Source organism: Micromys minutus (assembly GCF_963924665.1).
Source record: "Micromys minutus genome assembly, chromosome: 6".
NCBI lineage: Eukaryota > Metazoa > Chordata > Mammalia > Rodentia > Muridae > Micromys > Micromys minutus.
Window position 1 is genome coordinate 26,724,652 of NC_137975.1, and position 26,634 is coordinate 26,751,285.

The 26,634-nt window shown below is 49.2% G+C and overlaps 1 protein-coding gene across 1 annotated transcript in view; it reads right to left on the bottom strand.

Annotated features, from left to right (window-relative positions):
- Positions 1–25,878, bottom strand: part of NAV1 (neuron navigator 1) — a 247,604-nt gene extending 221,726 nt beyond the window's left edge. Inside the window, exon 1 of the mRNA XM_080918567.1 lies at positions 25,677–25,878. The gene's annotated coding sequence lies outside the window, so the exon portion shown is untranslated. The remainder of the gene's footprint in view (positions 1–25,676) is intronic.
- Positions 25,879–26,634: the final 756 nt, after the last annotated feature.

Consider the following 26,634-nt stretch of genomic DNA (forward strand, 5'->3'; position numbering starts at 1 on the left):
ACAACAACCTAAACAAGAAACTAAACAAAAATATCACCACCACAAAACTTAAGGGGCCTAAAGCCTTCATATATCAGCCCCAGCTCCATGCGAATGTAGCATCACAGGACATCCTGTCATAACCATGAGCGGCTACAGCTGCTAGCTGCCTCGGTACCCGGCAGTGGCCAGGCTGACCCTCCCCGGAAGGGAGCCCATGTGAGCTGATGACAGTCAGCCCCAGCCCCGAGACTTTAGCTCCCTTGGCCAGGTCTGGCTGCTCTACTTTGACCAAGTCTGCACTGCCCTGGAGTGTCCTGGAATACTTGATGGTTATCAACCATCAACTAGGTTCTAAGGAGGAGCTGCCTGCGTTGGTCTGAGCAGAGAGGACTGCTTCTTCCATGTAACCTACTGACAGGAAGCAGCCGGGAATAGTAGGGGGCCAAGGAGACCTTAACCCACACGCCATACTGATCTTTAAGTTAGCTCTTCTTCCCTATGACCTGCCATTCAAGCTCTCTGGCCTAAAGGGACCACCAGAAACTTCTAAGTGTGCACATCTGAACTTTCAGACCAGACAGACACCTTGGAGGAAAAGGAGAGCAGTGGGCATCCTGGGGACCCAGAAACCATAACAAAAAAGCCAGCTTTCCTGAACATATAGTCTACAGGGGACTGGCAAATAAACATGACTTAACATTAATTACCCTAGTGAATCTGTAAAGTATATATGACAAACACCCCCATTTCATAGATGAGGAAACTGAGGCCAGAGATAGACACCACATTCCTAATGTCAGTGTCAAAACCTACCCCCACTGAGCCAACTGTGTGCATATAGTATGTTTGTAGTCACATGTGAATGCAGCTACTGAGACAGCACAGAAAAAGCACCTGGACCTCCTGATAACCAGATGTGCTGCCACCAAACTCAGAAGGAACGGAAAGCACAGCCTAGGAACTGTAAGGTTTGAGTGCAGCCTTTAGAAGAGGTGGAGGGTTGACAAGTAGTCACTGAGCATGAACAAAGGACAAGCCAGCGTTCCAGGGTTCTGGCATTGACAGCCCAGATCTCCTACAGGAGACTGCCAATGAAGGCCGAGAACTCACCCAAGACTACAAGGATGGGTAAAGGCCTCACTCCTTGCTCTGGGCCAGTGCCGGCTCGGCATCAGCTGCAGGAGCAGTGGAAAAGCTCTGTGCAGACAACCACTGCCTCCTCACTAGATCTCCCAGGCACCTTTGTGTCTATTAGGTGGGATGTCCCTGCTAACAACTTCTTCCATGAGTGATCTGGGTAGCCTACAGTGACTTCTACTCACTCAGGGATGGCTGTGTACTCAAATTATACCATTCAATATTTTGTGGTGGTGGTTGTTTTGAGACAGAGTCCTCCTGGGTAGGTCTGGCTAGCCTAGAACTCACAACGGCCCCTTTCCTTAGCCTCCCTGGTGCTGGGATTATAGGTATGCATCACCATACCACAAGATCTTGAAGGAAAAAGGGTATTCTGAAGGAATATCTGGGGCTCATAATCATGGCGCATGCAAGACCTTAGAAACTCAAATGCCTGGCTAAGCTGGGGCCCAGGAGCTGGGAGGAGGCCAGGCCACACCTTTCATGAGAAGACATCCGTTTGCTCACCATGCGTCAGCGTCCACGTTCCTACACAAAAGCGTCGGGACATAGACTGTTGCCAAGTTGGATCTGAACACAGGTTCTAGGAGCTACAAGTTCCATCTTCTGCCAGCCTTAGGCTCTCAATACTGTCTATACACACACAGGATAGCCTCGTTCCTGAGCTAGTGATGCTGTGTGGAATCGGAGGATTTCGCCTCTCTTAGCAATCCACCGGGACCACTAGCAGTGACAGCCGTCCAGCTGAGACTTCGCCGACACTCCGGCTGCATCCAGCTGCAGTGCTCACCCTTCACCTGGTGACTTAATTCCTAGGTAGACTCCAACCCCACTCAGTCTCTGCCGGACACGGTTCCTCTGGCCAGCCTATGCCTTTAGCCTGTGGGTAGTTCTGTCCAAGAGAAAAACAAAACAAAACAAAACAGAACCAAACCCCAGCAAAGATAACCTCTGAACCTGCACCCCAGGAACAGGGTGGAGATGTTTTGAGGTGCTCCCTGCAGCAGATGTTTCTCTCATTTTGTCAGGCCTGAAGCGACAGGGTGTGGGGAGGGTGTGAAACTGGTTTCCAGTGCCACCCAGTCCAAGATCCTAATCAGAGTCCTATGAGAAGCAGCTGATCGTAGCTTTGGTCTTTCCTCAGCTGGGGGCGTGGTGGAGGGAGGGGGCAGACTATTCCAAAACACCGATGAAGCTGCCACCCTGTCTTCCGGAGATTATTCACAGAGAGAGATCGTAGATAGATGAGCAGGTAACGGTGTGTTCACAGGAAACAGTAAAAGCATGTGCACTGAGCTCTGTGTGATATGGAAGAACCACCTGACATAACATAAAAATATAAATTATACGCAGGGCATGATCTTGGCAGCGTAGAGCCAACTTTAACCATGGAGATGACATTTGCTTCCTGAGTGGGGGATTTTGGCTACTTAAAGATCTTCTATTTTTCTTTGAGCTTTACTAATAAGAAAGAAAAAAATCTAAATGCTACATAAAACCTACGCTAAGGGGAGGAAGAATGGTGTAACAGGCAGAGAGGGCTTATGCCCTTGGCTTACCAAGGGACAAAGGGGTCTCTGTGTGTTTGTGGGTGGGCAGGGGAAGACTGCTGTCTGTGAGTCCTGGTGTGGCCTTGAGACTGGATGGGGGGATGGCAAAGAGCTGGGGAGGGGCTGCTAGAGCGTTTGCAAAGGGGGCTTCCTCCCCAGAAGGAGCAGCCCTAAGGACAAGACAATAGCCTAGGTTGTAGGATATCAAGCATGGGTGACCTGAAGCTGTGACCCTCATCAATGTCCCGGACAGTGATAGCCCAGCATAGGTAGAGGAAGTAAATGGCAGGGATAGGCTCAGAAAGAGACATTTGTGGGGGGACTCAGAGTGAAGCTGGGAGGTGAGGGTACACAGAGGCAGAGGGAGGCTTTCCTGGAGGAGTGGGCCTGAGACCGGTGGTCTACCCTTGGCTGTAAGGAGCCAGCCAGCTTCCCAGCTTAACAACAGAGCAACAAGTTAACGGGTATGTGTGGGAGTGAAGGGTTGGGGGGGGGGACTGGAACCCACAGGAAGGGGTGTGGATGCAGTTGGGGGAGGGACCACGCTTCAGAAGATGGAGGGGCAGCCAAGATTGAAAAGATAATACCAGACTGGGCACACAAGAGAGTGGCTGCATTTCAAATGATCTTCTAAAGAAAAGATTGAATGTGGTGCCTAGGGGCCTTTGGGTATAATTTTTGGTCCAGTTCAGTGACTGAGGATTAGGGAAAGGGTCCTCCTGATACACGCACACGCACACACACACACACACACAGTAGGGCAAGTCTAGCTCATCATGTAGCCTTCAGCACAGCCTCCTATTCTCTGGGCCTTAGTTTCCCCTAGAGGGATGGGGGCAGGGCACACAGTCCTGCTATTCTCGGGGGCTCTGCTAATAAAAATGATTATAAAACTCTTTTCAAATAGTGCTCCCTCCTCACAAGAGAGGCCATTCTTTCCCACAGAGAGGGTTCAGTTCCTGCCATGATCTGCTTGGAACCTCTCTGCCCTTCAAAAGAGGGGCTCTTCTGTTCCCTTGTGATCTGGGTGAATGCTGTGTCGGGATAGCAGTGGACCAGGCCCTGTGCCCGCCGCTGACAGCCGCCTGCATGCAGCACAAGGGAAACGTTGTATGCCTCTGGAGCCTGGCGTGTGAACTGCCAAGTGCAGGGAGGGGGTGGGGGTGGGGGTTCTCCTTTGACAATGGAGGAAACTGAGGCACAGGGAGGGAGTCAACAGAAACTAGGGCTGTAGTTCCTTGGCTTGGAAAGTGTTGCTAAGAACTAGCATTTAAAAAGTACCTCATGCCTTATGTCATAATGATAGTGCTATGGTTTGATGTGAATTGTCCCTACCCTGGACTTATAAGGCAGTCATGTCATGTTTGTACTGCCACAGGCATAAACCGTTCCCACAAGCGTGCCTTTCCCCATCATGCTGGTCTATATGTTCTCAAACTGAGACAAAAACAGCAACCCCCTCCCCACCTCCCCGTAAGTTACTTTTGTCAGGTATTTGGTCCTAGCAACAAGGAAAAACAACCCACACAGATAGCAATACTCATGTGCTTACCAAAGGCTTACTATGTGAGTCTCTTTACATGTTATCTTTTTTATGACCTAGGTTTATTCCTGACACTTGGATAGGGACATCAATTTTCCCCGTTTGGTAGAATGATAAATCCCAAAGACAAGATGTTCATTCTTTATTGTTCAAACTGTGGGTGTCACCAAAAGTGACCAAAGGGCCTTTGTAGATGTGAGAAGCCCTCGATGGGGAACGAATCCTCGATTGTCTGGGTGAACTCCATCACATCACACATGTCCTGACAAACCAGAGCCTCTGCCTGCTGTAGACAGAGGGACGGCAGCTTGGGGACTTGTCCAGTCCTTACTGCTTCTGAAGGACATGGGTGGCTGAAGCTATGGCCTATTGAAGCCAGCAGGGGCACTGAACAGCTTCTCCTGGAGTAGCCAGGAGGATACTCTTTGCAGATGTCTTGAATTTTGTCTCATTTCCTTTTTCAGTGCTGGGGCTAGAACCTGAGTCTTTATGCACACTAGGCAAGGGCCAGACCATTGGACTATCCCTGATTTTATCAGTGGCACGCTTTGTACTTCTGATACATTGGAGAGAGTAAGAGGAGAAATTCCTGTCCTTTAAGCCACTCATGTTGTGGTCTTCTTTCATCAAGGGAAAGCACAGAACTCCCCTCTTTTAGTTGAGGAAGAGGAGGATGAGAAAGGTCCAAGCAGAACTGCTAAAGGAGGAGGGGCTCACCTTGAGCCAACCCTCGAACAATGAGGACCGACCCCAACACAGTCCTCTGTAGTATAGCCTAGCCTGGACAAAGTTCCTGAGCCAGAGAACCATCACCTGAGACTCCTGCTCTTACATCGATGGGGAGGCGGTACCCTCAGTCTCTGCTCCAAGGACTGCAGGACCCCTTTACACCCGAAATAATGAAGAACCCGGAGTCTAGAATCGGATGTAGAAGATCTGCTGTCATCAGACATGGCCACCTGGGGACTCTGTATCTGACATCACACTTCTCGGAGCCTCAGATCCTCTACCTACAAAACGTGAACATCAGTTCCTATCTCAGTGGACCATTGTGAGGGCAGGGTGAGGTCATATTTGGAGAGCTGAGGAAGGCAGATATTGTGACCGTGAAGAGCAGGAGCTTCGCCGACAGACAAGTCACAGGGGACCTGATTGTTTTCATCGTCATAAATGTCAGGAGGGCTCACGGCTGTAGGCTTGCTAAGCTTGTATGTGCCCTCAGTCAGTTCTTAATTAGTCTGTCACTCCCCACACCACTGTCCTCCCTGAGGGCTTCATTAACAAGACCAAGACAGCTTAATCAGAGTCCTGGTCACCCCAAAATCTAACTATCATTTATCCTTGTAAGGCTTGTTTGCCAAACTCCCTCAGTGGACCTCGCTGGCCCTGGGCCTTTCTTTTTTCTTCTCTCTCTCTCTCTTTTTAAGATTTATTTATTTAATGTATATGAGTACACTGTACCAGAAGAGGGCATCAGATCTCATTACAGATGACTGTGAGTCACCACGTGGTTGCTGGTGTTTGAACTCAGGACCTCTGGAAGAGCAGTCAGTGCTCTTAACCACTGAGCCATCTCTCCGGCCCTAGTCTCACTTTTCTAAAGAGGAAAATTATACAAATTTTGAGCCATTTTCACCATCATCCAGGACAGAACCCACCCCCTTTCCAGTGCTTTGACAATATGAAAAACAGTAGAGGCAGAACCTGCCCCTCTCACCACCCCACCCCTGAATCTGCTCATCTCCATTGTTCCTAGGCCAGGAAACACACACACACACACACACACACACACACACACACACACACACACACCTGGCAACCCCATCTCAGCTGAAACAGAAAGAGAAAGCCACCTTCTCTTCCACATACTCCAAAATGACCTTTTTGTAAGATCACATCCTCAGCTGCGCTCAGAGGAAACCCCAAACCTCTCGAGAATATGGCATAGAGAACGCCCTGTCAGGAGCTCCCCAGTCCTATCCAGCTGAGAGACAGCTGTGCCCCAGGCCAGGAACCACCACACAACCACACCTGGCTGGATAACTTCACACAGCCCAGGCCTCAGGCCTCAGGCAGCCCAGCTGCTGGGGAGTGGCCGTGAAGGCTGAGTGAGTCACAGGGCCTGGAATCCCAAGTCTTCCAGGACTCCACTCCTCCCATCCCCACTTTACATCTGCCCTCCAGATGTCTGCACTTCAGAAACACCCTCTGTCTACAAGGACCCAAGTTCTGGAACAGACTCAACCTTAGCAAAACACCTCGAGAGCCACCAGCTACCTCCATAAGCAAGGAAGGGGCCCATTCAATGAGTCTCAAATTTCAGTGGTTATCCTCACTGGGGACCCTTGTTTTCCACATTTAACACCTTATGCCAGATCTGTGCCTACTGACTGAGGCATAAGAGGTTGCCGGGGGAAACACAGCCCCTTTCTACAGAGAACTCCCAGTCTGGGCGTCAGGACACGGAGATCCTGAGATGAGCAGAGGACACAACCCTATACCTTAAATCAACCCACTGTGGAAGAGGCGAGGATTTGCCTGAGGTAGGTAGGGACGACTATCTCTATCCCTGGAGAGCTTCCAAAGTCTAGAAATAAAGGACCCAGAAGAAAAAGAAATAAGTAAATTCTTCCATAATGACCACTCTACCGAAGTTTCAGATAGTTCAGTCTTGGCTAGCCCTGGCCATTCTTGCTCACAAAGTTCACAGTCATGGTCAGTAAGCAGCAGACCCTAGATGCAAAGTCAAATGGGACCTGCCTCTGGGTGGCCCCGTGTATGATTGCAGATTTAACTCTTCCTGTGTTATCATCTAGACTAGGGACCAGCTCATCTTCCTGTCCACGTCTCTAATCTTAAACATCGCTCCATCCAGGACAGCCTTCCTGACCATACTACATGGCAGCCACATGGTCTGCCAACTCTGTGTGTGCAAAGTCGAGAGGAGGATCTCGGGAGAACTCTCATCTTTCTGCTAGAGGAGCTCTCACTGTGGGGAGGGAAGCTGTGGTCCAGGCAGTGCTGTTTGGTGGTCTCCGGGAGAGAAGGCTCAGGATGAAAAGACTCCAGCTTCTTCCCAGACCAGAGTCTAGGTAAAGCTGTATAGGATTTCTGGAAAAAGCAAACACTGAGGCACACGGCAGGAAAGCCTATGGGGTACAGGGGGTGCTGTGGGAATGCTGGATTCATGCACCTCCTTCTCCTGCTTCAGGTCCACTGCCTACTCTGTGGCACCTAGGATAGGAAGCCTGTCCCTCCCTATTCAGAGTCCTGGGAGACCCAGCTAATGGCACAGAGCCAAAAGCCACAGTGGGCCATATGAAGGCCACAGAGAGTGCTTTACAGCTCCTCCACTCCCCAAAAAGGGGTCTACAGAGAGGGGAAGAAAAAGACAGCTACATGGCCCCAGATGTGGGTTTATAGACAGAGGTTTCGCCCTGTGGGAACAGCAGCTTGAGACTTGAAGGACTAGGTGACAGTGTGTCACTAAGTTGTTGCTTCTCCAGGCATGCTAATGGTCAAGGGCTCTGGCAGGGAACCAGGCTTATCCCTGTTCCTCCTGTACTTCTGCCAAATTACTGCAGATGCAGGAGTTCTGTTGGTCATTAGCCAAGGAAGTCCAAGGTTAAGCCAATGGTGGTTTGGGGCGGGTTCTGTCCATCCACAGTGGGCAAGGTAGCATAGCCACGCAGGAGGGTTGTGCTGACAGGGGAGGGAAGGCTGGCTCTGGCTTCGGGTTCTAGGAACCAAAAGAAAAGAAGGTTCCAGAAACAGCCAGGCTAGACATTATTGACATTTTGCTTTTGCCAACCAACACCATCTAAGCCTGTATGAAATCACCCAACATACCTGATGAACTCTACACCCTGAAGTCCCAGGAAAAGAGAAACGGGACAGGGCAGTTCTGTACGTAGAACCCATGCCAAGAATCTAAAACACCAGTAAGCCATTAAAGTCCTCGGCTTGCCGAGTCTTCCCATACGGTGCAGGGCTGCCCCACCCGAGGCTCTCATTCCCTCCACCCACCCACACCGGTTTAGTGTAGAGTTGAGTGGGTAAACCTGGCAGCTTTTCCCAGCCCAAATGACGCAGGAGCCAGCTGGCTGCCGCAGAGGAGGGCGTGGGAATCCTGTGGGTTGTGCTGGGCAACTGCGCCCTCTAGTGGTAGCCACAGAACGATGCAAAGACACGCCGCAGACAAAGGGTGAACCAGATCTCCTATCTCCTTTTCCAGCATCTCTTCCCCAGACCTCTATGATACGGTCAGTGCCAGATGACTTAGGCCCTGCTCAAAAGGATGTGGAGGGACACAGTGAGGTCCTTGCCAACTTTTAAACCAAGCCCACCTAGGAGAGAGGAGGCCAATGCTTCTCTACACTCCGGCCACACCTTCTGCGAAAGCCCTCATCTGGCTACAGCATGCTTACATCTCCCTTAAAACTCTTTCAGACTCCTGTCTGAGATGAAAACTCTGCCAGAGGGAAATCCTAAGCCTCCCCCTCCATACAGAGACTCAAAAGCCCCAGTGTGGACTTCTCAGAGGATGAAGATCTGCTCTAGTACTCCAAAGCGGATGGGGGTAGAGTGGGGAGGGAAAGGTCTGCAAGCATTCCCTAAGGCAGGAAGCATCCATCGACTGAGAACCCCCTCCTGTGCCAGGCCATTTGCAGCCACAGTCAGCAGGCCCAAAGGAAACCATAGTCAAACCCCAATTTACAGAGAGGAGGGTCAGATCTCAGAAGGTCAAGTGTCTTGTCTGTGAGCTACCGTTTGTCAATAACATCCAGTTTCCGCAAGCCTGGTGCTGAGCTAAGCGTGTTGTTATACAGTGTTACTCAGTCCCCATGAGCTAGGCTGTCCACTTAGAGTTACAGAGACAGGAAGGGGCACATGGTATATTCAAAGCCACAAACATAAAAGTCAGACACACACACCTAGGAAGTGTCAGAAGCATAAAAATACACTTCTATTTCCTCCTTACTCGGATACTGACTTTAGGTTGTTCTTAATACATTTTATTTTTATGTCTGCGTGTGCAGATATGTGATTGTATGCCTATGCATGGCAGTGTCTGAGGAGACCAGAAGAGGGCGCTGGATCCCTTGGAGCTGAAGTTACAGGCAGTTGTGAGCCACCCAACAGAGGTACTGGAGAGATGGCTCAGCAGCTAAGAGCACTGACAGCTCTTCCAGAGGTCCTGAGTTCACATTCCCAGCAACCATCTGTAATGGGATCTAATGCCCTCTTCTGGTGTATCTGAAGACAGCAATGGTGTCCTCATACATGAAATTAATAAATCTTTTTAAAGATTTATGTATTTATTATCTATAAGTACACTGTTGCTGTCTTCAGACACACCAGAAGAGGGCATCAGATCCCATTACAGATGGTTGTAAGCCACCATGTGGCTGCTGGGATTTGAACTCAGGACCTCTGGAAGAACAGTCAGTGCTCTTAACCACTGAGCCATCTCTCCAGCCCTCTAAATAAATAAATCTTAAAAAAAAAATCCTCTGGAGGATTATCAGAAACCCCTAACCACTAAGCCATCCCATCCAGCCCTCTTTACTGATACTAGTTGTTTTGATTTTCATTTACTTCTTTTTGGAGACCTAGGCTGCCTCCTTTCTGCCCCTTTGAATGCTTTACACAAGGCTCCTTTCCCACCACAGCACAGCAGAGATGGTGTCTCAGGTACCACCTGGCAAGGCATGGCATGGCTCCACACAGCGCCGCACAGCACAGCACAGAGAGCATCTCAGGTACCACACGGCACAGCACACAGCACAGCACAGGGACAGCATCTATTCCAGAGCCTCTGAGGTGCCCTTTGTCAAGCCATAGAAATGACCTTGGTGCCTCCTCCCTCCTTCCCTTCATCTTTCCATTCCCTGCTGAAGCAAAGTCATGCCTGCCTTTTCCCAACATGATTACAGTAAAGGGATTGGATTGTGGCCAGCGGTTTCCCAGGCAATGGTCTATCTCTCCCAGCGTAAGTGGTGTGAGCAAGTGGGCCTCGGTGAGCTCATGTAGAAACTGGGGCGATGGAGAGATATCTGCTGGCAAGCCGTCACCAGCAGAGGAAGGTGCCTGGGGAGAAGGTGGAGTTAGTGTGGTCTCCCCATGGAGGGTAGACAACCTGAAAACAAGTCTTGATCAGCTCTTAAAGTTGCCTCTGTGTTTGGGCACACGGTCACTAAGATAGGGGATATAGAATAAGTTCAGGAGCTAAGGGACACTGGATGAGCACACATGCCAAGCTTCTGTTTTTCTTCCTGAACCACTATACACTATTTTATAAGACAGGAAACTGGGCTGAAATTTGCCCAGGCTCCTCAGAGGCCCTGGGATCCTGCCTTGGACTCTAATCACAAACCACCCTGGTTGGAAGGATGGGGGTGGAAATGTTGCATTTCAACATCACTGTTGGTGCCATGGGAGCTCAAAGGAATCTGAACTTGATACCAGGACTTTCTAGGGCTTTCTTACAGAAACAGCCACCCATCTGCGTGTCAGCCACCAGGGGGGCCTGCGGTCTGGCAGCCTCACAGAGGGCTGGAGAGTCAGCAGTCAGAGCTGAGAGTCACTAGATGACTCTGATGCCCTCTGCAATAGCAAGAAGCCCACAGCCCTGAGCTCTCACGGCCATAATTGCCACTCCAGAACCATCCATCAGGCCTCTGGCTCTTCCGAGAAGACAGACGCTTTCCTGGGGCTTCTTGATGAACTGGCCTTTGAGCTTAGCCACCTCATCCCCGGGTTTTCTACATAGGCAATGGAGAATCTCCTCTCTTCTAGCTAGGCAGAGGCAAAGACCCCTGAGATCCATCAGGGGTCTGGAGGGATAAGGACTGCTCTGTAGACGCTCAGGTATAGTTTGGGGTGAGTTTCCAGGAGAGCCAGGAGAAGGGAGAGCGTATAGCTACTACTCAGATACTCCACCTCCCCACCTGGAAGCCTCCGGCTTCCTTCCCCGGGCTTGATTGTATTCCTACAAGCCCAGGAGGAGAAACCATCTCCCAGGAGCTTTCCAACCTCTCCTGCTGTTGCCTTTTCCTGTCTCCCAGGACCCTGAGCTGCCTCTACTGTGCTTAACCCAAGTGATCACTGGTTTCTTACCAACAAAGTTACAAAAAGTACCTCGAATTGCTTGTTCTGAACAACTATCTCATCATAACATGACAACTGTTCAGCGATCAAATAAATAGACACGGCACTGACACACCTCTCTTGGCCCTGACCTCCTGAGTCTCCAGCCTAAAGTCTTCCTAAGGGTCTCTTTCTGCTGACCATTCTCAGGAGGCTCTTGAATGGCGGGCCCCAGGCAGGGTCATATGATCACCAGAAGCTGGCATCAAACCCCTGCGTACGTACACCTGACTTCATTGCACCTCTCTTCCACCACCCGGGAATTCAGCTCCCCCAACCCCCCCCCCCAACCCCCACATGGCTTCTCTCTTTCCGGCCTCTCTTTCGGAAACACGTTTTTCCTCTCCAGTGCTTCCTGCACAGGAAGAAGGGCTTTGGATGTGGGGTGCTATTTATAGTGTGGCTACCTCCTTGCCGACCTCACTGAGGAAGGGCCCATGGCACAGGGGTTGTGGTGGAGGACACCGGTTTTCCTCACCATCAGGACAAGAAACCTGAGATCACAGATGTGGACTGGAGTCTAGTGGAAGTTTCAAAGCATCTGATGGGTTCCAACCTGGGTTCCCTTGCTGATGTCTACATCTGCAGGGTTCCCCACAACTTTCCCTGTGCCCTGGACCCCTAACTTCAGAGGCGCAGTCACATGCTCTACATACGGGGAGAACCTGGGGACCATTTTGTAAGAAAAAGACCCAGAGAGATTTATATCAATTCTGTCCCATGGGGCATATCGGGCATGTCTCAGACTAAAAGTCCCTTGACACATGCCTAACACATCACACCTGCAAAGGATTAGCCAGCAGTGGTGGAATCTTTGGATGGGCTGAATGTGTCACCAGTAAAGACAGTTGAACTCCAAGTTTCTCAGAAGATGGTTTTCTTTGGAGTAGGGTCATGGCAGATGTAGTTGGTTAAAATGAAGGTAGGAAGTGGGCGCCTCACCCACTATGACCTCTGTACTAACAAGAAGGTGATTGGACACAGACACACTCAGCAGAAAGACAAAATGAGAGGACCACAGGGAGACTATGTGGTCTCCATAGTGATGGACCACAGTGATGGAGATGGAGGTTGGAGTGATGGATCTATAGACCAAGGGAGGCCAAGTGCTAGCAAACACCGGGAGCTAGAAGAAGCAAGAAGGGACTCTCTGCTGTGGGTTTCATGACCCTACTAATATTTTTTAAGGACTTATTTATTTTATCTTACGTGCATGGGTGTTTTGCATGTATGTCTGTGTACCGTGTTGGTGCCTGTTGCCCACGAAGGCCAGAAGAGGATGCTGAATTTTCTGAAACAGGAGGTACAGACAGTTGTGAGCCACCATGTAGGTTCTGGGGGCTGAACATGGGTCCTCTGGAAGAGGCTAAGCCAGCCCCCCAGCCTTTGCCCTACTGGTATCTTGATTTTAGAGTTTTAGTTGCTAAAACGTAAACAATGAACTTCTTGGATTTGGGGGTCTTGTTGTTTGTTTAACTTTCTGAGACACTTTATAAAATAGCTTGTTTGTATGTTTTTGAGGCAATGTCTCATCACGTTACTCTGGCTGGCTTGGAACTCTCTCTGTAGACCTGGTTCTGCTAGGATTAAAGAATGCACTACCAGGACTAGTCTTTTTAAATCAAGAATGTTTAGTTGTTACTTCATGTGTATGACTTTTTCTGCATGTATGTATGCATGCATGTATGTATGTATGCATGTATGTACACCACCTGCCTGCCCGGAGGCCGGAAGAACACATTGGATCCCTGACACTGGAGCTACAGATGCTTGTTAGCCACCATGTGGGTGCTGGGAACCAAACTCAGGTCCTTTAACAAACACAGCCAGAGCTCTTCACCACTGAGCCATCCACCTTTCCAGCCCCAATGAGATGGGGGTTTTCTATGTAATCCAGGCTGCCCTCTGATTCTATCCCCCCCCCCCCCGCCTCAGCCTCTGATGTTGAGATTACAGGCACCAGCACACAGTGCTGAGCCCCTGCCACCCAGTTTACTCTGTCAAGGCAGCCACAGGACCTGACATGACACCTGCTTGAGAGCGGAGGACTCTAAGAAGAAAGAGGCTGACTTGAGCTACACCAAGGGGTACAGGAGGGCTCTCCTGGAGGTCACTGATACTCTAAGCACACAGCTCCTGCTCTTGGTTCTCCAGCCATTGTATCCCTCCCACAATCGCTCCACCCTGCTGGGTTTTCCTTTGTGAAACCTTACCCACCCTTCCTCTCCCAGCGGGGTTACCCAAGCTCAGACCTTCCATAGCGAGTGTGGCCACAGGTTTGTTTCCCCAACCCCTGCTTTTTCAGACCATGAGTCATCCACGTATCTTTATCAAATGCTCTCCACGCATCAGGCTCCATGCTGAGTGCTGGGCTCCCAGCTGAGCACCATTGTAACCAATGCCTGGGATAATGCGTAATTAGCCAGCTGCCCCCTCTTGGTCTCTACCGTCTCCATCACCAACAGAACCCTGTCCTGCTCAGCCCCCCCTTTGTCCTTTACAAGCAGGGACAGACACTCCTGCCTGGTGAAACGTGCCAGTTCAATACAGGCCAGTGAGCTTCATGTTCACCGGTGAAGGCAGCCACAATCCAAGAAAGAAAGGAAGGTCACCACAGGAAGGAAAGATGGCCTAGAAACGACGTCGCCACGAATGTGGCTGGGATTCCTCTAAAGATAGCCAGCATAGATTTTATGTTTCTCCCTTTTTCTCCCTCTCTGAGTTGGGTTTCACTAGGTTGCCCAGGCTGGCCTCATACAGACATTGGAGCCTAGGCTTGCCTGGAATTTGTGATTTCCTTGACCTCACCCTCCCAAGTACAAAGACCCTGCCCATCTCCCTAGCAGGGTATCAGAACCCTCAGAACCTTGCCGGATACCACAGTTGCCTGGTGGTATAATTAAGGAACCTATAAATAAGCAGTGGTCCCTTCACAGCAGCAACGAAAGAAGCAAAGTGCTAAATGTGGCGGCTCACATCAGCAATCCCAGCATGCACAGGGATGAGCAGGAGGCTCGCTTATGAGTCGGAGACAAGACTGGATCACACAAACCAAACGGTACAGCTCAAAGAAGACGAGTCTAAGAAACTTGGCCGAACCTGAAAGTTGCCTTTAACCTGTGAGCGATTTGTGCTCAGCTAAGAAGTCGGACTCAAACTAGAACATATTCTAGTGCTTGTTCCTGTGAAATTCATTAACAGACAAGACTAGTGTGTGGCAATACAAGTCAGCACTGTGACACAGCCTGGGTCTACTGATGAGGGACAGGAAAAAATAGCCTCTTAGAGCAGTTTTGTGTCATCAGAATTACATCAAACCTGACACTTAATAACTGTTCACATCACTGCTGGGAAATCCCATTTCTTCCAAGACCTATTCAGGACCCTGTCCGGGCTTCTTACCGCAAGATGCAGGTGGAAGGAAACAGAGCAACAACCTTGGCCCAAGGACCCCTGAGCCAGGCTCTTTTAGCTTTGTAAGGCAGAGCTCTGCCTCAGAGGTATCCAGAGAGATCTCCGATGTCCTGTTGTTATGGACTGCCTTTTACACAAGCCTGGAGTTCACTGCTTCAAATCTCCTACCTTTCCAGATTCGGTGCCTCAGCCACATCTGTGATCCCTCCTTCTGAGGCCAGTGCTGTTTGTAATATTGAGACACAGACTGGACCAGATAATGGGCCAGCCTTGCCAAACAAAACCCCAGGCCGCACTCCTTACACACACACACACACTCTCTCTCTCTCTCTCTCTCTCTCTCTCTCTCTCTCACACACACACACACACACACACACACACACACACAGAGTGCAGTCTGGAGACCACTGGGCTCAGAGGGACCATATATCTCAGAGTTGGCACTGGATGCTCTCTTATTCTACCTCTCTGACCCCATGACAAGGTAACATTGTCCCACACATGTTTGGTGTGTAAATACCCTACTGGGAATAAATCCTCCCAGAAGAACAATCTGCCGGGCTGGGGCTGCACTTACTCTCCTGTCTGGCACAGACCCTCTCTAGGCCAACTGTCAGTAAGTATAGAAACATGGATTACGGTCATGACCAACACTCACTTTGTACCAGAGGACCAGCTCCTCCCTAGAGCACCACAATTCAGTAGATCAAGTAATGCCACCCTTGTCTTCTGGATGAGGAAATGGACGGTCAGGGAAGTTACAGGACCCCCAAGTCAGGCCTGTGCACTTTCTTTCTAAAATCACACTTCAGAGACCCAACATTAAAGAGAGGCTGAGGAAGCAAGAAGGTGGCCTCCAAGACTGTCAGGGAAGTTTGGATCCCAGGTACTCCCCGGAGCTGAGAAGGGGGACTGTCTCAGTCAGGGTTTCCTGCACAAACATCATGACCAAAAAGAAAGTTGGGGAGCAAATGGTTTATTCAGTGTACACTTCCATATCACTGTTCATCACCAAAGAAAGTCAAGACTGGAACTCATGCAGGTCAGGAAGCAGGAGCTGATGTAGAGGCCATGGAGGGATGCTACCCCTGGCTTGCTACTTACTGGCTTGCTTCCCCTGGCTTGCTCAGCTTGCGTTCTTATAGAACCCAGGTCTAGCAGCCCAGGGATGGTACCACCCACAATGGGCTGGGCCCTCCTCCCCTTGATCACTAGTTGAGAAAATGCCTTACAGCTGGATCTCATGAAGACATTTCCTCAACTGAGGCTCCTTTCTCTGTGATAACTCCAGCTTGTGTCAAGTTGACACAAAACCAGCCAGTACAGAGACAGACAGGCATTCCTGCCCTGCTTTTGGCTCAGTTGAATTTAAAGGGGATTTTGATCCCTGAGTAACCAATCTGTAAATGTTTCCTGAGCTCCTACTGTGTGCTAGCATTTGCTACTTCCATGTACTCTGCCCTGATCTGGTGTCATGGACCTCACGCCATCCCCTGCCCGGCACCCCAAACACGGAGGCCTTTGTCTAGGCTTGCGTGTGGGTACAGAGAGGCCACAATATCTGTAGCCTTCTCATTCACGTCCCTCAGCCACCCTGACCACGTGGTCACTTTCTAGATATTTCTAGCAGCCTCTGATTTCTCTAAGCACAAGAGGGAGGGAGACTGGCTCCGGATGTGGTATGGTGTGGTGTGGTTTTGACAAAAGGAGACTGGGAGGGACAGCAAGGCTGGACAGCGTGTAAAATGGGAGTGGCCCATTTATTTGCCCTGGATTAGCTAAGCATTTTAGCAAAGGGATTTTAATGAGTTGTCAATCTGACATAGGCTTAACTTTATGTATAATTGTTATTCTCAATCTGATGAGAAAATAAGAAACAAAACCCAAAACACAACCAGTTTATGTTGTTGCTTTGACTACCTGGGTAACAAGTGAAAAGAGGTCAACATGAACTATATAGTAAGTACCAAACCCTGTCTCGAAACACACACACACACACACACACACACACACACACACAGCCTAGGACTGTGTCCAGAGGGGTATGTCTCACCAGTCCTCCAGAGACACCTTCAGGGCCTACACTTGTACCCTCCAGCCCCACCCCCTCCTCCCAGGAAAGAAACCCAGAGCCAAGAAACTTTGCAGATGTGAACAGCAGAAAAATATGTTACATGTTCTAGATTACAAAATAAATTGTAAACTCGGCGTTAATCAAGATGTTATTAAACACCTATAAAATGTCATGCATCAATGACATCCCCATTCAAATTTAGTTTTCACAAAATTTCATCATATTTAAAAATAACCTTTAAGTAAAAAAAAAATCCCATTTTTCAATAATATTTGCTTATGTTTGGGGTCACCAAAAAACAGACACTTAAAAAAAAACAATAAAAGAAATGCTGGTGTTCAAATATTCAAAAAAAAAACCTGTTAAGTATTTTACAGTAAAATCATGACAGGTGAGCTGTGTAGCATTGAGGGCGTCCTGTTGAGTTTGCTATGTCTGGGCACTTCTGAGTAGTTGCCTGTGGGCACCCAGAGCTTAAGAATGCCCTCTCCGGCCCAGCTCAGTATTGCAGGGAAGCGTCTCTACACCAGGCCTGTGTCACCCCCAACACACACACACTTGTCACAACCGTGATGGGCGATTCCCATCAGAACATACGTTTCAATGGCAAGCAGTAGTTTTCTGGCCCAACTCCTCCTAACCCGTCCTGTTGCCTAAACCATTTTCTGTCCTTGGCTTTTTGGCTACTTAACTGCCTGAGCTCTCGATGAAATACAGGCCATTCCAGTTCATGCTGTGTCAGTGTCAGGCGATCTCTATCATTGCCAGTCCAAAAGAACTGATGTTTACACCAATGCTCGTGACATCAACCCTAGAGGAGAGGCTAGTGACTGTCACCTGGCCTTCTCATAAACAGACTAACGTTTTCTCCTGCGCATAAAGCCTGGCACGAAGCAGGGAAGGTAAAATGGCTCAGACACCGTAGATGACTCTCTGCATTGTGATTTCTTTACCAGTACAATGGACAGCTTAGCTACTGTAAAGATTAAATTGAGTGATATAAATTAAAGCAATTCTCAGCTGACCATGAGACTATAGTCTCAGCTACTGAAGAGGCTGAAGGGGCAGAGGGGATCACTTGAGCCCACGAGTTCAAGGCTTCCTAGTCTATGTAGTAAGAAACTATCTAAAACAATCACTCAACCGACCAATCAATCAAGTGCTCTTCATCCTCTATTGAAAAGACACTGACCTTCCTTCCAGGAGATAAAACTTCAATTTAGGCCTCAACACAGCATCCAGCCCATTAAGAAAAAAAAGTGAGCAGCCCTCTGTGTGCTTAGAGAACAACCTAGGAGTTTGATATGGCTCATATTTTAACTAATTCTGTCAGGTCTGGCTTTACTGGGTATGATTAAGGCACAGTAGGTATGTAAGAGAATGTCTCTGTTCTATGTATTTAGGGTTTGAGTGTCATGATAGCAACAATTATTCTCAAATGGCTCTGCATATATTCTTAAATAATGAGTGTTTAAATTTACTTGACAATGACATTTTGTTACATTGTTCTCTACACACACACACACACACACACACATACACACACACACACACACACACACAAATGGGTTAATGTGAAGGTGATACATAATTGGACCGTGGTGAGGTAGGCAGAGAAAAGGTAGGAAAACGGAAGAGGAGCAGAGATTGAGGAAGAGAAATCAAGATGGAGCTGGAGAAAGCTGACCTAGATCTTGGTGGCTGTAATTGGCAATAGGTAGATATGAATATTCTTAAGGGATTCTATAAGTCTTTTTATCTCTTATAAAAGGGCAGTTTGTGTCTTTGTCTCTATGTCCAATATGTAATCGTATTGTGTAGAGGGTTCGTGGATTGAGAACTTAATATATAAAAACCTACTATGAAAAGCTACTGGGCTTTGGAGTAATGTTTGTGCCAGGCGGTGGGATAAAGAAACATGCTGGGGCAGTCATAGCCACCTGGGACAGAGGCACCAGGGTGGGTTGAGTGAACTGCCTGGGAAGGGAATCTTATGGAGAATGTAGCCTGTAAACTGAGTGACAATCCCTGCACTCAACTCCACACTAAAGTGGCATCCTCAGAGTGAGACCATGGGGGCTGATAAAGAGATAAAGCATCAATTTAATATTTACTGCAACATATATATGATCTGTCTTCCCCCTTCTTCTCTACATATAGTCTCTATGTAGTTTCTAAGGGGTTCCTCCTTCTTCCTCACGTAAGAAAGAATAGGAGGGTACAGGTAATAAAACGTTAGAACAGCCATTGGATGCTCACTGCCCTCCCCTTCTCTGCTGGCTTGAATTTTTCTTACACATCCTTGATGGGGAAAGTAGTATGGAAGGACACATCCCTGGCATCTTGAGGACACAGCTTCCACTCAGAACAGGAGCGAGCATCATGGTTGCCCTCTTAAAGCTCAGCGGTCTGAGGACCAATGAACATCCGGTGGGAGCATCTAGGTCTCCCACACAATCAAGCTTCTCCAATGCTTTGGACGAGAAAAGCCAGGCGACTTCACAGAACCAGCCAAGGAGAGACGGGGAGGCAGCTGCCGGGTTACGGTCCTGGCTGGGCACCTCCACTGTGTGTCTCCTCAGCTGCCTCTCCTTTGTTCATGGCAAGCAAGGAGGGAACAGGTGGTGTGTGTGGTGTCTTGGCACCACCGGGAGCCCTGTTTCTCCTTTCCAGTCAACTTCATTACCTGCACCAATGAGCTGGGAAAACGGACGCTGGGAATTGACTCTAACAATAATTTCTCAAATATCCAGTCTATGCTACGCTTGACGTCTACTCCCTCACACCAGATAACACCAAAATAAAATGTGCAGAAGAACCAGTAAGACTTTTTGTTGCTTTAGGCTCTCTTTTAATCCTTTCTCGGAGAGCACAGTTCTCAGGTCTTCAATCTAAAAATGGCCGGGGCCAGGGGTGAAAACACTACTTTGCCAACTAGGTAATACAAGGTGAACTGTCTACAGATCACCAATACCAGGAAGCTCCAAGATGAATTTGCTGCGTTTCTGTACACAGCAGGAGTGAACTGTAGCTTGCTCCATGGGTGCCAAGTGGACTGAGGGAGGAGAAGGAAGAATGTGACATTTATTGAACACACACCTTTGCCATAGATTCAATTCATGCAGTCACTCTCTAGCTGTTTCCCACAAACGTGACACTTTTGAGAGCATCTCCATGTGGGGTGTGCGTCCACATGCAGGGTAAGGGTGCCGATCAGGAGGGCTGGGAATGTAACATCCCAGGAGTTTGATATTCTCATCCCGCGTTCTGCGGAGAAGAAACCGTGTCTCGAACAGGTTCTGAAGCCTGCTTAAGATGATATAGAACAATGAATGGAGCAAATGTGGAGACTCATTTCAAATTCAGTGCCTGCTGGACATTCATGGACATTACCCTTACACACTCAGTCAAGATATGAAGTGTGACCCCCCAAGGCTGGCTCGGAATCTTCCTGGCACAACAAACGTGTTCTCTGAACATCCCTGCCACCCCACCAAGTGATAGTTTGAAGGGCTGGTGGGACCAAGGAAGAAAGGAGGACAGGGCCAGGGTGGCTATTTTCAAACGGTAATACAGGCAATTCCACTCAGCCTGTGTGGCTTGATTTCGGGGTGCATTTTGAAGATACTCAACAACACTGTGGTGATTTCCACCAGGGCATAAAGGTCACAACCATGGCATTTTTTTTTTTTTTTTAAATACAAGGGGAACTCAGAAAGCAGAACTATCACATAAAAAATAAGCCGATTTAGGCACTGTTGTTAGGAGTTCCCTGGTAACAGAGATGCCGGAAGAACAGTATAAGACAGATTTTATGAGGGGCTGAGACTACGGAATTAGTGCTCTTTTCACTTTGAAAGTTTTCATTCTATGGAAGTTGCCATTGACCGTGTTTGTAGATCGATCTTACAGTTAGTAACAAGGTGTGAAGTGGGTTGGCACTGCTGACCAGCCAGGTGGGAACAGCTTCCCGGGAAGCTGTCAGCAGTCAAAGGGTCCGGCCAGTAAATCAGCTCAGGCGGTTGTAGACCTGACCCTCACACAGCAGCAGAATTACCAAGGCAGATTCATTTTAAATGACAGGTACTGAAGCTAAGTCTCTGGGGGATGTCCCAAAGATCAGCAATGTTTAAACGGTCCTCCCACCTTGAAGTGAAAAGACAAGCAAAATGCAGAACCACTGGAGGAAAGGAAAGTCACTTAGAATGGCCACCAATTATCAGCTCATATCTAACCTGAGTGGCCATGTCCAGACTGAGGGACATTTTGGAAGACTAAAAGACAAGAGAACAGAAGGTTTCGGCCCTGGAGTTCTTAAAGAGATGGTCACAAATTTATAGATTAAAAAAACATAAAATTTTGGTTGCCAGAAGAGAGGAGAAGGGGAACGGAGGTTTTATTCATTGTTTAGTTTTATTTTTGAGACAGGGGCTTGCTCTACAGCCCTGACAGGACTCAACCTCCACCTCCTCCTGGATCAGCTTCTAAGTACTGGAATCACAGCCCGGGCCGACCTGCTGAGGTAGCTTTTAGGTCGGGAGGGTTTAAAAGCTTCAGAGATAGCTGCTGGTGGTGATTACAGAACAACATGCGGTATCCAGTTCCACTAAACTGTACCGTGATGAGTGGCTAGAAAAGCTGGGTATAATGGTGCAAGTTTGTAAATGGGAGGCTGAGGCAGGGGGATCAGATCTTGTGGCCAGTTTGTATCATACTGCCTTTTTATTCTTTGTCTTTAAAAAAGTTGTTGAGCCAGGCTTGGTGGTCACTCCTTTAATCTCAGCAGTACTCAGGAGGCAGAGGCAGGCGGATCTCTGTGAGTCTGAGTCTCCATAGAGAGTTCCAGGAGAGCCAGGGTTATAGAGAGAGAGACCAGGTCGCAAAAGAAAAAAAAATTGTTAAATGGGTAAACTTTATGTTTTATATATTTTCCCATGATAACTTTTTTTTTTAATGCTCCAAGTGCAATAGTAAAGAAACATATAATCAGCACTATCTCATCCGGGTTCAGGTCCATTGAAAAAAGAAAAAGAAACCTTCCACAGCCATTTATCTCTGAATGCAAAGGTAGCTCGGTGAAGGAGAGAAATGAAGAACAGCAAGTGAGCATCTTGTAGGGAGGAAAGAAGTCACATGGTTCATGACGGAAAGAGCATTTGAGACAATACAGCATCTTTTCACAATAAAAAAAAAAACTTAGAAAATTATAAATAGAAGTGAATCATTGCCAGGTAATAAAAAGCAAATATGAGACAGCCACAGTTCACTTCATATTAGATGGTGAAAGACACAAAGCTTTTCCCTAAGACCAAGAACAAGAGGGGGGAATACCTCTGTCGCTGTGGCTAATCAAATATTGTACTGAAAGTTACAGCCCGAGCAATCGGGCTAGGAAAGAAAGCACCCACTTAAATCAGATACAGAGGACTCCAAATTCATACACAAGAACACTGCCGGGTAAATTCAGCAGGTCATAAGACCGGCATACAAACATACAGGCAGCGCACAATCTAGAAAGGAAATTAAGAAACAAATCCATTTAGGTAAGCTTTCAGAACATCAGAGGACTGACCATCAGAACAGTCTCGTAGTCCTTTGAAGTGGAAACATCTTATTATTAACAGTCCTGGGTAAGGTGCATGCACCAGTGCCTCTGGTTTTTCATGCATATTAATACATCTCATATTAAAATTAAATAGAGCAAATAGATTTGATGAGGGTGGTAGTGGGGGCTTCACGGTCCTCGGTGCATCAGAAGCTGAATCAGAGCCATGGAGCCATTCAGATTGGTCTGGGTCATAGCCATTCAGCCTCCCTTCTTGTTTTAGGAGTCACAGGAAGCTGGAAAGCAAAATCCCAGACCCCTTGGAGGAAACTAAGCTTGAGTCAGCCTCCCTAGGAGATTAGACCCAAGCAAAGGAGAAGGGTGTTCCCACTTAAGAAGCTGGTAATTTTTTTTTAACTAAAAAGGAACTTTAAAAAAAGAAAAGGAAACTAAAAATGTTTTAAATTATTTGTGTGTGTGTGTGTGTGTGTGTGTGTGTGTGTGTGAGAGAGAGAGAGAGAGAGAGAGAGAGAGAGAGAGAAAGAGAGAGAGAGAGAGAGACTGGGGGGGCAGCAAGATAAAGTGTTTGCCAAGTATTACCACACTTCTTAGATCCCAGTGTTCCACAGAAGAAGAGCTGGTGGCTGGAGAGGGCTCTTCCTGTGTATCTGCTTCTCTCTTTCCCACTGGCAGCTCAGGACTATCTGCTGAGATCTGTACATGCAAATTCTACAGACAGAGATCTGCATACAAGGTGGCGATTTGCTAAAGAGACAGACCTCTGGAGAGAGAGGCTTGAGCCCTAGGCGGGCTCTGTAGGACCACAGCTGTGTGGCCAGAAGCCCAGCCCTTCCTTCAGGAGGCCTGAATTCTGAGCTGAAGGGAGGGGAGAAGAGGTTGGGCTGAAACCCAGAGGTTCTTTTAAAATGCTAGCCCGTGATAAACCCTGTAAAGATTCAAGGGTACTTTAAAAGAGGGAGAGGTGGCATTAACTAAAAGTGGAAGGCTTGAAAAGATGCCTTCATGCACCCTGGAGCTCCTTCCTACTGGGCCAAGGCTGCGCTGGGGACCAGGCTGTAGCTTGGTTGGTGCACTTTGCTTAGCATGCTTGAGGTCTTGTGCGGAAACTGTTCACATTTAGTTGAGGTAGCAGACAAATTAGGCAAGGTAAGGACAAACAGGCCAAGACTCACCAGGGCCACCAGCTACCCAAACCTAGACTATTGTATGGGGTGGTTTCAGGGGGCAGACAAATTAAGCAACTCTTAAAGAACAGGTAGCCTGCCATTTGCATGAAATGAAGGGTGGTCTCTGGATGCCATTAAGATTTTCCCTCCCAGGGCTGCAGAGATGGCTCACTGGTTAGGAGCACTGACTGCTCTTCCAGATACTGAGTTCAAATCCCAGCAACCACATGGTGGCTCACAATCATCTGCAATGAGATCTGAAGCCCTCTTCTGCTGTGTCTGAAGACACCCATAAATAAATAAATCTTAAAAAATATTTCCCCTCCCAGTTTTATTAGGTTGGCAAATATTTATAAACTGCTTACGATGTGCTGGTCAGAGTGACAGGGGAAGGAAGGCTGGTATGAAAATTCTCATCTGTCTAAAATCCAAAGCAGAATCAAAGGGCTGCCCTGGGGGTTAAGACCAGCCCTCTGGAGGCCTCAGATTAGCAACAGCCCCCTTACCTGGCAACCTCAGGTAAAGGTCCCTGGAGGCTAACACACAGCTGAAAAAGTGTCTGTTCTTCCAAAAGTCTCTCTCTGGATCAACTTTATAAGCATAAGGACCAGAGCAAGGAAGGTGAAGAACTATTTGTCCTCGAATCCAAAAAGCATAGCACAGCCAGACAGAAAAACTACAGGCTGACAGAGAATTCACCTAGAAACCCTCCCCTGTGGAAAGCACATCTCAAGAGACATCCATATTGCTGCCGGTCCGTTTCCAGGGTATAAAGATGCATGCACGAACCAAAGCAGGATGAAAACAGTCAATAAGACGGAGGAATGGGTATGGGTGTCCTGAGGGAAGCCAAGGTCTCTGGAGTGACTGTGTGAGAAGTCCTCCTAACAAGTGAGTGACAGGGGTGCCAAAAGTCCAGGGATTTAAATAGGTGACAGTGCCAAAGTCTGTATTGGCCCACAGCCTTTGCCGGGAGAACTGGCCACAGGCTTCTCAGCATTGAATTTAAACCAGCCAATGGTATCCCAATGGCTGAAACAGGAAGCCAGATAAACAGTGTTGTTATCAAGGGGGGATCCAGCACTTCCCTTAAGCCGGCGCCAGCTGCGCTCTCCGACCGTCCTAACAAAGTCCCATTGAGTCACCAGCTGATTTTCCTGTGTTCAGCTCTGGGGGACAAGGGACTCTCTTTGCTGGATGGACATTTCTCTATTGCACTGCCCGAACCACTCACCACTCAGGTCCGCCCCAGTTCCTTCCTTCCCTTTCTGCCATCAGCAGACTTGGCCAGCTCTCTACCCCATGGCCAGTTTTGGTAGACTCAGAAGATGAAAAGGAACCACAAAAAAACCAGACACCGCGCCCGCACCCTCAGGTGAGCATCTCTCTCACATTTCCCCAGCTCCTCTTTTCTCCTCCCTCCTCTCTCCCCGGAGATGCTCTTTCTGCTCCCAGACGTCTTGGGCAGGCGCCAGAAGAAACAGCCTTGAAGAGGGCGCTTCTCAGAGTATCCCCAGTGCAGGGGGATGGTAGTGGTGGCGGGGCAGTGCACACTTTCTGGAACAGCCTAGCCAGGTCACCTGCCCCAGCTGTCCTTAGCTCCTCCTGGGATGTTCGAAGAGTTAACTAGCTGCTCCAGAGTGGGGGTGGTGGTGGTGGTCTGACTTAACTATGTGTGTCTGGAGATCTCTCTCTCTCTCTCTCTCTCTCTCTCTCTCTCTCTCTCTCTCTCTCTCTCTCTCTCTCTCTGTGTGTGTGTGTGTGTGTGTGTGTGTGTGTGTAATAACACAGCATTAAGTGCCTTTGATTGCAGGAATTTAGTGTACTTTAAATGGCAGGTTATTTCTTAGGAAGGGAAACTGAAGCTCAGAGGGTTGGAGTTAGATGGTCGCATTGTCAACCCTAGGACAAAGTCCAGCCGCGGCGTCTAGGCACTCTGGCGGAGCCACTAACATCCCGTATCCCGCGCTTCTTCTGCGCCAGCCCGCAGCCCCCCTCGGGCACCATACTCTCCTCCCTCGGGCTGACTCGAGCCCCTCCAAGTGCAGAGCTCAGCGCTGCCGCCGCGCCCGCCCGCCCCTTGCGGGCCACTCACCGGAGCGCCTCTGGTCCCGGGTTGTGGGTCCGCGCCGCCGCCGCGCAGAGCTGCGCATCGCCCGAGCAGCGCAGTGCCGAGCGTCCTCTCCTCGCGATCAGAAAGTTTCCCCGGGCTTCCCGGGGCCCAGCCGGCTCCCTGCGCGAGTCTCAGCCCGCGCTGTGCGTTCCGGCCTCCAGCCTCACACTGGGGCGGCCGCGGGCTCCCGCTCCACTACGAGAAGGAGGCGGCATCCTGAACAAAGTGCCGTCCCCCGGGCCGGGCGGCTGGGGGGCGGAGCCTGGTGACCCGCTGCCCTAGGCACACGCCGGCTGCCTCGGCGGAGGGCCGAGCCGGGAGCGCCCGCGGCTGGGGGTGGGCGGGAGGGGAGGCCCGGCTGCGGATCGCCCTCGCTTTCCTCCCTGCACAGTGCCAGCTGAACCCGCAGAGGGGCGGAGGCATGGGTCCCTTCCAGACTTTGTCATTGGAAAGCTATTCCCGTAACCCTTTCCTGCGTTAGCCTTCCTGCCCCGCCTCTCCAGCCGGCCGGCCCGCAGAAAGGCGGCTGCTGCGCGGCGGGGGCTACGCCGGGAGTTGTCAGGGCAGGAAGCCTTAGCACAATCGAGCCTTTCCTTTACCGAAGGACCGGTCACCATCACTTCCAGGAGGGGTCCTCTGGCCGAAGTCCTCTAACTACCACAGTTGTTCCAGAGAAAGGTGCTGATGGACCGATGAGAGTCCTAACCTGCTTCTGGAGCCGCCCATCCATTTCCGTCCACTTTGGAACCCTGCAAGGGTCAGGCTATGTGATCTGGGACTCTTGGGTGAGAGGTAACAGGAAGTCCCGGAGGTTATCTAGCCAACAGTAGTGGTTCAGTTAACCAACTTTGCCCACCTTTCTGATCCCCACGTGGCCCATCCTTTTTCCAGAGAAGTGGGAGGAGGAAGAAGAGAGGGAAATGACAAAACGGTATCCACA